The sequence below is a fragment of the Xyrauchen texanus genome, chromosome 44, assembly GCF_025860055.1.
Source record: "Xyrauchen texanus isolate HMW12.3.18 chromosome 44, RBS_HiC_50CHRs, whole genome shotgun sequence".
NCBI classification, from domain to species: Eukaryota; Metazoa; Chordata; class Actinopteri; order Cypriniformes; family Catostomidae; genus Xyrauchen; species Xyrauchen texanus.
In genome coordinates this window covers 25,739,361-25,754,469 of record NC_068319.1, presented here as the reverse complement: position 1 = coordinate 25,754,469, position 15,109 = coordinate 25,739,361, and the positions used below count along the sequence as shown (strand labels likewise).

The window sequence follows — 15,109 nt, the reverse complement described above, 5'->3', positions numbered from 1 at the left end:
TTTACAATTCCTCTCAGACATTCTAAATGAAAATGTGATGCCCTTCCTCCCGCTGCCTTCAATTGGGAGAAAATTATTAATTTTAGGTAACTCACATTTTATATTGGTTTAAACTGCACGCCTATCAGCTGTTGCTCTGTGTTGCTGTCCGATGGAGGCCAGTTGGACCTTAAAATGCTATTTCCCCAGCTTTAGCGCTAACATTGAGAAGTCCGATTCATTTTAGTGAGTCGATTTGGACGAGTCATTTCTATGAACCGGTTCCAAAAACGATTCACCGAGTCGTTTGAGCTCTCACTCAGAGGCGTTTTAAGAAATTCCCCGCGCTATTTTGTAGTGAAATACATTTTAAGGAATACAGCTGTTTATGTTATTGTTTTAACTGTGTTTCGTAGGCTGTGTAAAATATTTTGCTTACTAACAAAAAAGATGTTCGACGTGGTTATACCATGTTTTTTTGGATCTGGGTATTACCACCAACCTCACAGTAAGTCAAGTGATTTAAAAACGCTTTGCGAATCGGTTCGACCGAATCATTCAAAATAAACGATTCGTTGGCGAATCGAACCTCATCATGTCGCACAACTGTAATTCCGAGTCCGTCCCAGTGCTTGACTGCTGCTGCTCTGCTGCATCTCTTCAATGATCGCTTCTCTGCGTCTCAATGTAAATCAATTGTGTCGGCGACCGCTTTGGTCGCCCTTTTTATTCTAAAGACGCCTTTATTGTGTACATCTCTGGTCTCGTCGAAACATACTTTATAGTATCGCTTAGAAAACTTCCAAGCGGCTGTGAGGAACTTTTTGTCGAGCAGTGTGTGTGGTGAAGAATGCATTAGCTCATTCAGCTAACAGCAGCACCAGCTTTCTTCGTGGTTTTCAGCATCTGCTGGTGTCAACCAGCACTGTATATCGTTTGGTTTTAAATGGTTTTTTTGTGCCACGAGAACTGAACTGACCCATATGGATTAGCTGGATATATTTATTTCCCCTCGTAAATGAAAGGAGAATATCGGAAAGGTTCGGTTTAAGGTGAGTGCAAGACATTTTTATTTGTCCTTCAGTTCGCCTCAGAGTCTTTCTCACAGCTAGCCAAATCCGGCTAGGAACGGCGTGGAGACATTTATTTAGTTTTTTTTTTTTACACTCCTGGCCCGTCAACCCAGTGTTTTTTCTGTGTCATCAAGTGTTTCGGTGTGATTTTGACGTTCATCAGCACACACACACACACACACACACACACTAGAAGGTGTTTACAATGTAAGGAAGGAATGAAACGTGTGTAGTATCGCATACATGACTGACTGGATTCAAATGTATGTTTAGCGCTGTTTAGGCAGCTCACAAAAACATACATTTTGTAGCATTAATCTTTTCAAATCAATATAAGATGCTTTTGTTTTTACACCACTGACAAATAAACGAGGTTTTATGGTCATGTGTAGTACATTAACCACATAGCGACACATCCTGTTTTCAGTCTCCCATTGAAATGACAGTGTGGTTGAGTCTGTACGCGCGAGATCTGCTTAAATGTATCAGTATTTTTCAAAACGTGTCATTTACAGTGTCAATGTATCATTTAAATGTTTCATTTAAACAGTATGCGGATGCATTCATACCATTGTTCCACATTCACTTCCTGCTCGGAACAGGTTCTCTCTTTAGGTAAAACAAGGGTATAATGATGCTGCCTATGGGGTATGATGAATTACTATGAGCAAACCAGTGATTTCCATTTCAATAATTGATTGGGTTAGCATATCTCTGGTATTTACGAGTGTAATTATCGAAAACAGGGGGTTCACTCCTGATGTAACCTCGTCATGAGTTCCGCAATGGCCTGACAATCGAGACCGTTGAATGTCTGCTGTGTGGGGTTTTTATTTTAGGAGATATTTATGCTGATTATATAGAAGGATGAATGCCTGTAATGCAGCCTATATCATAAGCTTGCATAAAATACAATAAAAAGTCATCCAGTATGGTATTGCTCAGAGGTGCTTTTTCATAGCTCACTTTCAAAATATGAACTTTTGTTATCGTGCAGTCAATTGCCAAATGATATACACAGGATACCTAATGTTCAACAGGGTTGTGTTTTGATTGGGTGATCGTTTTAGCAGGTGATAAATTAATCTAATAGGATAAGGTGGCTTCAGGGAGATTATTCGCACTTGCATGGCTCATCTCCCCTAAGGCTTAATCCCTATTTTCTGCATCCAGCAACAAACAGATTGGAAGAGATCCTGCATATGTGAACTTCAATCAAGGCAAGATTCTCCTTGAGGCTTAACTTTAGGGTTGGAGGTTACAACAATATGTTTTGGGTATATGAATCATGACTTATTCTTAAGATATCCTTTTACAATGATTCCGTGGTGATATGTTCTGGTTTCTTTACAGTGCCCTTTGCGCTTTTATTATGGACTGTGATCTCATAAAGAGATTTGGTCTGCAGGCTGCTTAGTCAGGAATTGTAGTGCAGGTGCTTTTGCAGAATGCACACCAAAGAATTCTCATATAAATAAAGAACTGTAGCAAATATGTGTTCTTTATTCACGTCAAGGTAGGTTTAACTGTTCTGTCCAACATGTTGAAAGATGAGGTTAAATCAGTAAAAACTGGTGTGCATGCTAAACTGTATTTCCGTACCTCATTCAAACCGACCTCATCTGTTCAAAGCATTTTTACATTTTCGTTCTCCAAGGCTTATTGGAGTGGCACACTGCCCTACTATTTTTAATTTATTTTTTAAATTACATCTATATGCAGTATAGTGCATAGCATACATTATGTACACATGACCTTCTACATTTGCAAAAACATGCATTATACAGTTGGAGCACACCGTGTTGAATACTGCATGTCACAATGCATTGCAATGACTCGACTTTTCATTTCCAGTGTGATGAATAAACCCTAAATAACAATGACTGCTGTTTTTCTCTGTTTTTCTTATTCAGAATTTGATCGGATTGCCAAGAGTTGTTTTTTACAAAACCGTTTTAAAAATGCAAAACAGGCCTAACTGTTTTTGTTTCTTAGATGATAACTGGACACCTCTCTTGGGATTAAATGTGCACATATCATGATCACACAGAAAGTCGACTTCCGAATATTGCTGGGTTTCTATCCAACTATTTTTATGTGAATTTTAAGTTCACGCTTAAGAAAACCTGAATGAAAGTTGACTTAATTGATAGTTCAATCAACATTTATAATTGAGCTTATCTGACAAAATTGAAGTTGGATTTAATTTATTTTTTTTACAGTGCAGTCGCAGAACACAGACGATAGCCTCAAACCACACATCACATATTGTTCCAGGTCCATTTTTTACAGTCTTTACCACAGGTTTAGCAGATTGGAAGAAGATGAACCAGACAGTGATCAGAGAGTCCCAAAGCTGCTCTAGGGATAGAACGATATGCATCCTTTGATGTTGTGTAGCAGTGATCCAGTATATTTCTGTCTCTGGTGAGGCATGTAATGTGCTGTCTGTATTTTGGCCGTTCACGAGTGAGGTTGCCTTTGTTAAAATCGTCAAAAATAATAATAAGTGAGTCTGGGTATTGTTGCTCCGTGTCTGTGATCAGATCAGCCAGCCGTTGCAGTGCTGCGTTCACGCACGTTTGTGGCAGGATGTACACACTCTCCATAATAAACAAGGAAAACTCCCACGACAAGTAGAAAGGCTTAAAGTTAATAATGAGCGCTTCAAAATTAGGACAGCACATCTTCATTAATGTTGTTACTAGTCTCCGACATTATCGGCCGAAATTAGCCTTTCACAGATATATCGTGTCGGCCTATATGTTTACCGTTATGCGCAGATATAATTATAATTTTTTTTTCAGAACATATAATGCAGAAAACAATGCTTTACAATTGGTGTCATAACGTAGTTTGTACAGCAGAGCGCGCTATGACTACACCATTTACATAGCTGAACTAACGGTGGTTCTGCAGACAGGGTGGTGTTACGCGGTGTGGAGTTAAGCGGTGTCTTCATGGTAAGTTGCAAACTAGTTTGTGGAGTACATACTGAAAAGTCAATGAAAAATTACCCCATCATTTTCCCTTTTCAGTATAACTAATATAACATTAACCCTGTCCCTGACAACCATGTCACTCATGTTTATCACATCTGTTTGCTATGTTAGCCAGCTATAGTTTGTCAGAGCATCATTTTGCAGCTCAGCAGATAACAGTGCAGTGTTGGATTGTGTCTGTTGGGTGTTAATTTCATGCTACATTGTTATGTAGTTGGTGAAATGCAGTGCTGGAAAGTAAATAAAGTCCATCTTTTGCTCTCCATGACAATGAGCTTGTAGCTAACCACATAGCTATTTTCACTGCTTGTCAGCTGAGTGGAAGCTAATGTGTAAACCTGTATTCACCAAACTGTTTTGTTCAGGATTCTTCACCAAACTGTTTTGTTCAGGATTCTTAAACCGAACAATTTCAGTCGTTGCATTTACAAAATTTAACTCAGCGGCCGCTGTTTATCTCTTGACTCGGTAGCTGTAAATGCCTCGGCCCCTAATTGACTGGCAGGATTAGAATAGTCAGCGTTTGACTGATATTAAACATTACTACTGATGTTTATTTAGCTATTTATTTAAATGGTCAACAACTGACTGATACTAAACCTACAGTACTGGTTTTTATTTAGCTATTTGATTTATTTGAATTTATTCTTTATTTAAATGGTCAGCCATCGACTGATACTAAACAGTACTGTTGATTATTTAGCTATTTATTGGATTTTTAATTATTCTTTTATTTTCTCAGTGATCATTTCTGGAATTTGTTGACAAAGAATGATAATAATGTAAAATATTTAAGAAAGCAGCCTACTGTGTACCCTTGCATAGTCAGATCGGTGCACAATCCACATAGAAAAGGTCTGTTTTCATTCCAACTCAAAAATTAACTATATCGGCCATAATATCAGTATAAAATCTGTATTGGATTAAAGTCCCATATCAGTTGGGCTCTAGTTGTTAAATCTGTACACCAACTTTCATTGATGTAATAGCATGTTCTACTGCCTCTTGTTTTCCCCGTTAACTCCGCAATGCGATAAGCTCTGAACATATGGAAGCCCGGCAGATGTAATGTGCTGTCTGGAATGGCTTCACTCAGCCAGGTTTCTGTGAAGCACAAGGCTGCAGAGTTTGAAAAGTCCTTGTTTGTTCGGGTGAAGAGATGTAGTTCATCTATTTTGTTAGGGAGAGAGTGGACATTTGCTAGATGAATACTCAGCAGCGCTGTTCGAATGCCACGTTGTCGGAGCTTGACCAGCGCACCTGCTCGCTTCCCTCGCTTGCTCGTTGCGTGCTTTAACAACACAGCTACACCTCTGACTAAAATGTCCATTAAAATGTCAGAATAGTCCAAAACCAGGAAAAGATTGTCTGGTATGTGCTGCTGAATGTTCAGCAGTTCGTCCCTGGTAAAACTGATTGGGAAAAAAGAACTAATCAAAGGAAAAACAAACAAAAACAAGAAAATAATTGGTGAGCTCCACACCAAGGCGGCCATCTGTGGCGCCATGTTGATCATAACAATTAGGCTATTAGACTTCTCAATTAAATTTTTGCTTCCTTTTTAAGCTTGAAGAGGTGGTCATCATAACTGACATTGTATAACATCACTAAGAACACAATTTTCTTCACAATTTCCTCTGATCCAATGTAATGTATTTAATGCGGTTTACCACTATACCGCGGGAATATCTTGCTTTTCAACCGCGGTTAGAAAAAATCCATACCGCCCCAGCCCTAAGTTCACCCAATAAACAAACCTACTGTTATTATTTACTCACCCTCATGTCATCCCAGATGTGTACGACTTTGTATGTATGAGCTCAGTGTAATCTCATCCATTGACAAAGATTTCACAATGGAAAATGAAGCACTGCGTCAAACTCATTCTCCTCGCACTCAACTGCACAATTGGAGATTTATTATGTCTTCCACGTAATCTGTCTTCTAAAAAGAAAATATTTTGACTGATCTACTATCAGTGTGGCTGTGCATTGTGTGTGTGAAAGAGATATGTGTACTATGGAATATTTCCATTAAATTGGGAGAGTGCCGGAGTCAGAATCTATTCACTTAGTGTTTCTGCAAATTCCAAACAGAGCCCCTCATAGCACTGACTTTTCTTCAGTACCATAGACTTTGTTCCTACACTCAACATCTTGTGATTGCACTCTGATTTGCACATCGGCTTTGCTCCTTAAATGACTCAGTAGAGAATGTGGAAATATAGTCTGGATTCCCATCATTATGCTATTGGGTAAACATTTAATCAACAAACAAAATAGGCTTCTACAAAGAGCTTTTCTGATGGGTAATTCTGTGGACATGATTTCTGCCTATAATGCTTTTATGTCTTTGAAACATATGTTGTAGATATGTTGTAATATAACTGGATATACTGGTTTTTGATTCATTAAAAAGAAATGTATTATGCAAAGTTTAGTCACTACCAGAAACAGGTGTTTGTTGATGTACGTTCTAGCTAAAAATAATAGGATACTGTTCTATTTGTTAGTATTAGTAAATGCATTAGGTGTCATGAACTAAAAAATAAGCAATATACACTCACAGAGGACTTTATTAGTAACACCTGTAAACCTACTTATTAATGCGATTATCTAATCAGCAAATCATGTGGCAGCTGTGAAAATTATAAAAACATGCAGATATGGGTCAGGAGCTTTAGTTAATGTTCACATCAACCATCAGAATGGGGAATTTTTTTATGTCATTGATTTGGATTGTGGCATGATTGTTTGTGCAGACGGGCTGGTTTGAGTATTTCTGTAACTGCCGATCATCCAGTGAGCTGCATTTCTGTGGATGAAAATGCCTTGTTGATGACAGAGGTCAATGAAGAATTGTCAGACTGGTTCAAGCTGACAGATAGGCTAAGTAACTCAGATAACCACTCTGCACTATTGTAGTAATTTTTACAGCATTTAATAATTTTGGTTAATGTTAATTTATCAAAATATTGTTGTTTATAGTTACTTTATGGTAGGGATGGGCACAAGGACTCTGAAGTGACCGCAATGACCGATCATGAACAACAAGTACAAACAAAGCTGTCAAAGAGAGGGACTTATTTTAAATTTTGAGATTGATTATTTCACAATTTTTGTTTTTCACCACATCAAGCTACAAACACAGCGCACCGGGACTCTGTCCTAGAGTAAAGACAGTGCTTCCCACTCTAGCAAAAATAATGATACTAAAAATAGGCTTAATTTTTGTGGTGCACCGATCAGCAAATTTGAGGACAATACCGATCTCTGATTTATTTTTTAACACTAAGATCAGCCGATACAGATTTTTTTGTGACCTTTGCCACACTTTTGCAAGTTATATGCTGAAGTTCACAAGGTTAAATTACGGTAACACTTTACGAAAAGGTTCCATTTGTTAACATTACTGGAGTTAACATGAACTAATGAACTTAATGTTAGTTACAACATATACTATTACATTTTTTAAATCAAAAGTTGTTTTAGTTAACATTAGTTAATGCACTATGAACTAACATGACTAACCAGGAACAATTCTAATTGTATTAACTAACATGATTATTGATAATGGTGTCACGGTCCTGTCACCTTGCCAGATTGGGTTTCTGTCTGATGGGACCATGGCATTATCGTTCTGTCTGTCTGTCTCATGTTTCATGTACATTCTTTGTGTGAGCATATGGGTCTGGTTGTTAGTGATGCCGTGCGTGAGTTACTGCTGTGCGCTCTCCTGTGATGTCACGGTCCTGTCACCTCATCAGGTTGGGTTTTGTCTGACGAGGACCGTGGTGTCATCATCCCCTGTCTGTCATGTTTCGTGTTCGTAAGCTTTGTTGGTTACCGCCATGTGCGAGTTACCACCATGCGCTCTCCTGTGATGTCATGGTCATCATTCCCTTTTTGTTTTGTTCCATGAGGGCAAAAATGATTTTTTTGCCCTCATGTGTTTCAGGTGCCATTGGCATGTGGTATCAGCTTTTCCATGGGATCCCTGATTGTTTCCATGGGAATGCTGATCATGCCAACTTTCAGCTTTGAGCGCCACCTGACTCTTGTTTGTTCATGCCAATATTATTCACCTCGCTTGTCATGTCCTTTTCTGGATTGTTTAATGTTGAATGTAGTTTGTTGCAGTTTGTAATGTGTTTATTATAGATAGCTGTTTTATGTTGAGTACTAACCTCACTCTCTTGGCCTAGTTGGTCCTGTCTCTTGTATCTGTTGGTTGCCTGTGTGTCGGTAGTGTGGATGCTTTCCACTTTGCTGCGTGTCAGCGGATCTTTCATGGAGGATACGTTGTCTCTGCCCACGTTTTGGGAGAGTGGGTGCTTTACAGTGTGCTGCGTGTCAGCTGGTCTTACACGGATGATTCCACAAATAAGTGACTGCTCTAAATTGCTGTTAATAAATCCTTTGAGCTGTTCCTCTGCTCTTGGGTATGTTGTTCTAACTACTGCTCATTACAAAAGGCTGTAAAAAGATATTGTTAATTGTTTGTTCATGATACCTAATGCATTAACTAATGTTAATGAATGGAACCTTTTTATACATTTACCAAAATTACATAAAATGTACATTATATTTATCCAACATACCCTACCTCTTCTGCCATACATTCCTTGTATTTTTATTCAAAACATTTTTTTTATTATCTCTGTCTTGTTTATATTGTTTGTGCACTGGAAGCTTCTGTCACCAATACAAATTCCTTGTATATGTACGCATACTTGACAATAAAGCTCAATCATGATTGACCGATCACCGTTCACACACTTAAGACGATGATTGGCTGATTTTGATCGGTGTCCAGTCGATCGGTGCACCCCCTACTTCATTTTATTTGCAAAATATAGGCTAGTTAAAAGACTTTTGGTTTTGAAATGAAATAGGACCTGCACATGTTCTTGATGAGTTTTACAATCATCATTATCACAATCATCAGTTTGTGGACTTGTGATGAGTAGCCAGTTCTGTTAAAGACAGTAGCTGAATTAACAATAATGAATCCTGATGAAATACTATATATAAAGCCGCAGTGTTGAACTAAACAGATTTTCATAGAACTGTCTCTTCAGCTACTGTCATACAGTAAAACTGGAGCTTGTGAACTCTTGAGTTTCCTTGGCCTTTATGATCACACACCCTGAAAGAGTTCCAGCTTTAGTACCGGACAAAGTACCTGCTGTGTTTGCATACAAAACATGCTGCATGATTGTATTTAATGTTACACTTGTAAAATAAATTATGTGGTCCATGTAATTCCCATCTGCTAACCTTACAACATATTATGTGCAAAAAAATATTAGCCTACTATCCTGCTTCGTTCTTTACCTGTTGAACAGAGCTCAGGATGCCATTTCTGCACTTGCGTAGAGTATGTTTCCTGTCTTAGTTCACGTTTATGCAGCGCTTTGAAGGGCAAAGGGTAGTCTCACATAATCAGACCTTTTGACAGCTGCATAGGTCTGGGCTCTATAGATTACATTTATGCATTTGGCAGAAGCTTTTATCCAAAGGGATAACATTTATTACACTTATTACAGGGACAATCCCCTCCGGAGCAACCTGTAGTTAAGTGCCTTGCTCAAGGACACAATGGTGGTGGCTGTGGGGATCAAACAACAACCTTCTGATTAGCAATTATGTGCTTTAGCCCACTATGCCACCACCACTCCACTCTATAGCAGTATCAATTGGCCAAGAGAGGCCCATTTATACAGGAAAAGCCATGTTACTGACATGTTAAAGGGGTCATGTAATGGAGAATCAAATTATCTTTGATATTTAGTGAAAGAGCTGGTAATTGCCACAGACCTCAAGGTTCGATATTACAACGATATTTCTAAGCTGATTTAATATGTGTTGCGACACTGTGATTCTGAAATGACAATTGTTTTCACTGTGTAATATATAATGTGCAGGTAAAACTTAAGGATGTGCAAAACTACCAATTGACAAGTAGGGCTGGGCGATAAAACGATATCGATATATATCACGATAAAGAAAATCGACAATAAGCTTTTGAGGAATTTTCAGTATTTACTACGTGTCGCTAAAACACAAGCAGTTCGGCTTGCCAATCCTACGATCCACCTTGCGAGCATGACGCTCGGCTTTCATAGGAATGAATTGAAAACACTCTCAGCTTCGCTCACAATGCGCCAGTGGTAACATAGGGTCAGACTGGATGAACTTGCTAATGCTAGCTGCCTTGCTAACGATTAGTTTACGTCGGACACCGGATTGATTCCATCCGCACCGCAAGACTTCATGACAGTGGTTGCGCTCTCTCATCATCTCTAGTGAAGAGCACGACAGAACAACAGTGATGTGGACAACAGCTCTGACCTTTCTGCGCTGTAATCTTTAATATAGTTCTCTAGCACCAAACATGCATCATTTATGCCCTGTCCTGCTCCGCACGCATTGCCTATTTTCCCTGCATGTGTATAGACATGAAGCGCCACATGAGTTAATGTGGTCTCAAAGCACCTTTTAGACCATAACGTTTTCCCTTCTAAATGTCTTCTGATGATGCATCTTTATGTATCTTTATTAATCAGCATGTTACGAGCCTTTAATAATAAACAAATCGAATAAACAAATCGATTGCTGTTCTAATTTTGTGAAAATGAATTGGATGTCTGGAATGGATAAGGAAAGACTAAAATTACTAGTTGGTAGACTAGTCTCTCACTTTATATTTTCATTACAAATGTTTTTTACATTTCTTTTTAAAAACGTTTTCAATTTTTGTTTTCATGGGACACCCCTGAACCCACATTCAGCATCATTCCACAGTCACAAGGGACTATGCCCCATACTTTGGTGTCTGAATCTAAAGAAATGTAAAAAATATTTCATTTTAATGTAAAAATATTTCAACAAATACTGGACTGCTGTCACTATGCTTCAGAACAAACAGATGATCTTTTAACATTAATTTTCAATTGATAAAAGGTAAAAGACGGTAAAATTGGTAAAAGATCCCACTGCTTTGGCCGTCTCTGGACCCCCTGTGCAGTTTTGTAGAGACTATTTTGACTATAGAATTTATTTTTTCTTCATTTCTTCCATCAACTATGAAATAAAAAAAGGAACTGTTATTGAAGGATGGGGCAATTGGATGTGTCAGATGCACTGTGTTGGATGTACGTTGTGTGTAAACCCTGCAATTTTGTTTGATAAAAAGACTGACATGGATATACACACACACTGGCGGCCAAAACTTTAGAATAATGTCGAGATTTTGCTCTTATGGAAAGAAATTGGTATTTTTATTTACCAAAGTGGCATTCAACTGATCACAATGTATAGTCGGGACATTAATAACTTGAAAAATTACAATTACAATTTGAAATAAAAATTGTTCAGAACTTCTTAAACTACTTCAAAGAATCCTCCATGTTCAACAATGCCAACTTTGCAGAGCTTTGCAGATTAGCTTTCAATTTGTCCAGATACTCGGGTGACATTTCAACCCACACTTCCTGTAGCACTTGCCATATATGTGGCTGTCTTGTCAGGAACTTCTCACACACCTTACAGTCTAGCTGATCCCACAAAAGCTCAATGGGGTTAAGATCCTTAACACTCTTTTCCAGTGATCTATTGTCCAATGTTTGGGTTTCTTTGCCCACTCTAACCTTTTCTTTTTGGTTTTCTGTTTCAAAAGTGGCTTTTTCTTTTCAATTCTTCCCATAAGGCCTGCACCTCTGAGTCATCTCTTTCTGTTGTACATGAATTCAATGAAGCTGTCAGCTGAGGACATGTGAGGCATCTTATTTCTCAAACTAGAGACACTGATGTACTTATCCTCTTGTTTAGTTGTACATCTGGCCTTCCACATCTCTTTCTGTCCTTGTTTGAGCAAGTTGTCCTTTATCTTTGAAGACTGTAGTGTACACCTTTGAATTACATTTTTAGTTTTTTGGCAATTTCAAGCATTGTATAGCCTTCATTTCTCAAAACAATGATTGATTTATGAGTTTCTAGAGAAAGCTGTTTCTTTTTCAAATTTTGACCTAATATTGACCTTAAGATATGCCAGTCTATTGCATACTGTGGCAACTCAAAATAAAACACAAAGACAATGTTAAGCTTTGTTAAACGAACCAAACAGCTTTCAACTGTTTAATAATGGCAAGTGATTTTCTAGTAGCAAATTAGAAATTTAGCATGATTACTCAAGGATAAGGTGTTTGAGTGATGGCTGCTGGAAATGGAGCCTGTCTAGATTTCATAATAAAATGACTTTTTTCATATAGTGATTTGCTGTTTTTTTTTTTTTGTTGTTTTTTTACATCAGTAATGATGTAATCAGACTATACTTTGTGATCAGTTAAATGCCAATTTGTTGAATTTAAAGTACCAATTTCCTTCCGAGACAACAAAATCTGTACATTGTTCCAAACTTGGCCACCAGCGTGCATATATATATTGTCAATATATAGGTGCCAGATGGGCTGGTATGAGTACTGTAACTGCTGATCTCCTGGGATTTTCACACACAACGGTCTCTAGAATTTACTCAGAATGGTGCCAAAAACAAAAAACATCCAGTGAGTGGCAGTTCTGTGGACAGAATCTTCTTGTTGATGAGAGAGGTCAACAGAGAATGGCCAGACTGGTTCAAACTGACAAAATCTATGGTAACTCATATAACCACTCTGTACAGTTGTGGTGAGAAGAATAACACCTTAGACTGCTATTCTGAGATGCGGGTTGGTGCCGTTTTGTCAGCATGAATGGGACCCACACAACCTCAGTTTTTCCCATAACATTTTGTGAGACTGTGGGGGCTGGACCTCCGACCTCTGACCCTCTAGGGGGCTTATGAATATACACACAAATTGTTGTTATGCAAATAGTACTTTCTAGATAAACCTGATAATTTATAGATATTGATTTCTAGATAACTTTCTAGATATACTTGGTTTAGATAAAATTAATACCTGCACTGGCTAAGAATTATTTAGCTGTTTTCTTATTCTATTATTTCTGAACATCTGGGTTTATTAGAGTTTCATTTATTTGACATTTACACTTGTTGACTTCCCTGTGGTGTATTTGGTTCATTTGTAAAGTTTTCTTGCACACCTTTGTTTCCTATAATGAAAATAACTTATTTATTATGCTATATTATTTAATTTTATTGTTTACATTTTTTGTATTTGTTTATATCAAACTAAATTGCAGGGTTTACACATAACGGACATCCAACACATTGCATCTCAATGTATTGTTCATCTCAAGCACAACTGTTAACTCTCAGCACCATAAAATGTCAGACAGTCTTGACATTTGAAACGTTTCAGCAGGGTGCATCTATAAATGCTCTTTTTAGACTGGGGAGGAAGGTTTGAGTTCTGAAATTTAGAGTATGTTTTTATAGTACAGTTACCTCTTGTATTTCTAAATATCAAGGAAAATTTGATTCTCCATTTCATGACCTCTTTAACATGTCAATAAGGCACGTGAGTCTCAGATTGCACAGAAAACACACAGGAGAACAGTAGAAAATGCAGCTTGGCTTATGGATATCCAATTCACTTTCTGTTACATGCCTAAAATGAAACTATGAATATCTTTAAAAGATTTGATGTCACTAACCTGGCACTAACAAAACTTCCAGCTCTGGCCACTGGGGGCAGTGCTTTGAATTTCAGTAAAAAGAGACAGATTTCAGCAGCAAAACGTTCGAAGTACTGTTGCCAAATTCACAGTGTGATCAATCTACAAGCTTAATATATTTTAACTCGCCTTTTGAGCTATCCACTCTTCTGATTTCTGTTGTAATTGTTTTGTGCAATGACACTGTTGAAATGTATTTTCAGAAGCAGAAATAAGTCCATTTCAATTGCAGACCTGCTGAATGGGATGTTGATATTGCAGGAGGCCGTAGCATTTGATGGGCGACGTCAGTTTGCCTAACATTTGACATTTCAGTCTGTCCGGCAGATCTGGCATCTGTGCCGTCAGTTTTCCCTGGCTGATACGACTGGTTCTGTGACCCACTTACCCAAACATCTGTCTCTCTTTTCCAGAATACATGGCTGGTTTATCATCACACACAAATCCTGCTTATCATCAACTGCTTTCAGCGCGATAAAACGTAAGCACATAAACGCTAATGTGATTATCTATATTTTAAGACCGTAAACACAGGTGGAGGAGAATTGAACAGTGTCAGGTTTAAGATTGTGGGTGGCGAGTGTTTACCTCAGTGATGAAAGGGCTTAGAGGTTTGTGCTATCTTTGAGTTCAGAAATGAAACGACAGCATTTGAAAGCATTTTTTGGAGTTTGCTGGGTTCTGGTTGAAAGGCTGATATGGGACGTCTTAAGGTCTTGGTCCTTAGAAGGCTAAAAAAATGTATTTGATTTTTTTCACTAAAGGTTTAATTCACCCAAAAATGAAAATTCTGCCATCATTGTGGAACACAAAAAGGAAATGTTAGGGGACTGACAGACTCGGTCTCCATTCAGTTTCATTGTATGGATAAAAGAGTGGTTTCCACTTTCTTAAAAGGTTTCGTCTTGTGGTCCACATCAGATATAAAGTCATACGGATTTGTAATGGCATGCTGTTCACTGCTGTTCAAAAGCATTCTAAACATTTTTAAACGTTTTGCACCCCATTTCACCCCTGTCTTTAGCTTTGTCCCATTTCAAACTGATTGCTCAATACCAGGTGTACATGGGGCCTGTGTTACCATCATTATGCCCCACCAGACATTGCAGGAAGTAGAGACATTGCCCGCTGCTGTTCAAGGGGTTCGCTCAGAAGTTGGTGTGATGTAGAGTTTTGCTCAACCTCATCTAACTTTTGAAGCTTATGGCTTCCCATACTGCTCAAAACTAAAAAAAACCTGCTCTGTTGTTTTGGGGAAAGCTTATTGTAATGGGATATTTGACATGCAGATGCAAGGGAATTCAACGTTTCTAAAATGAACTACTAAATAAATGCAGACAAATCACTTGCACTCTTAGTGCTTTCATGTCAGTGCACATTAGTCATTGTGTGGATGATTTAATTTGAAGCAACTTAC

At 38.1% G+C, this 15,109-nt stretch overlaps 1 protein-coding gene across 3 annotated transcripts in view; it reads left to right on the top strand.

Annotated features, from left to right (window-relative positions):
* The first annotated feature begins 630 nt into the window (after positions 1-630).
* Positions 631-15,109, top strand: part of LOC127636266 (erbin-like) — a 103,337-nt gene continuing 88,858 nt past the window's right edge. For all 3 annotated transcript variants that reach the window (XR_007969565.1, XM_052116714.1, XM_052116712.1), the window contains exon 1: positions 631-1,031. The gene's annotated coding sequence lies outside the window, so the exon portion shown is untranslated. The remainder of the gene's footprint in view (positions 1,032-15,109) is intronic.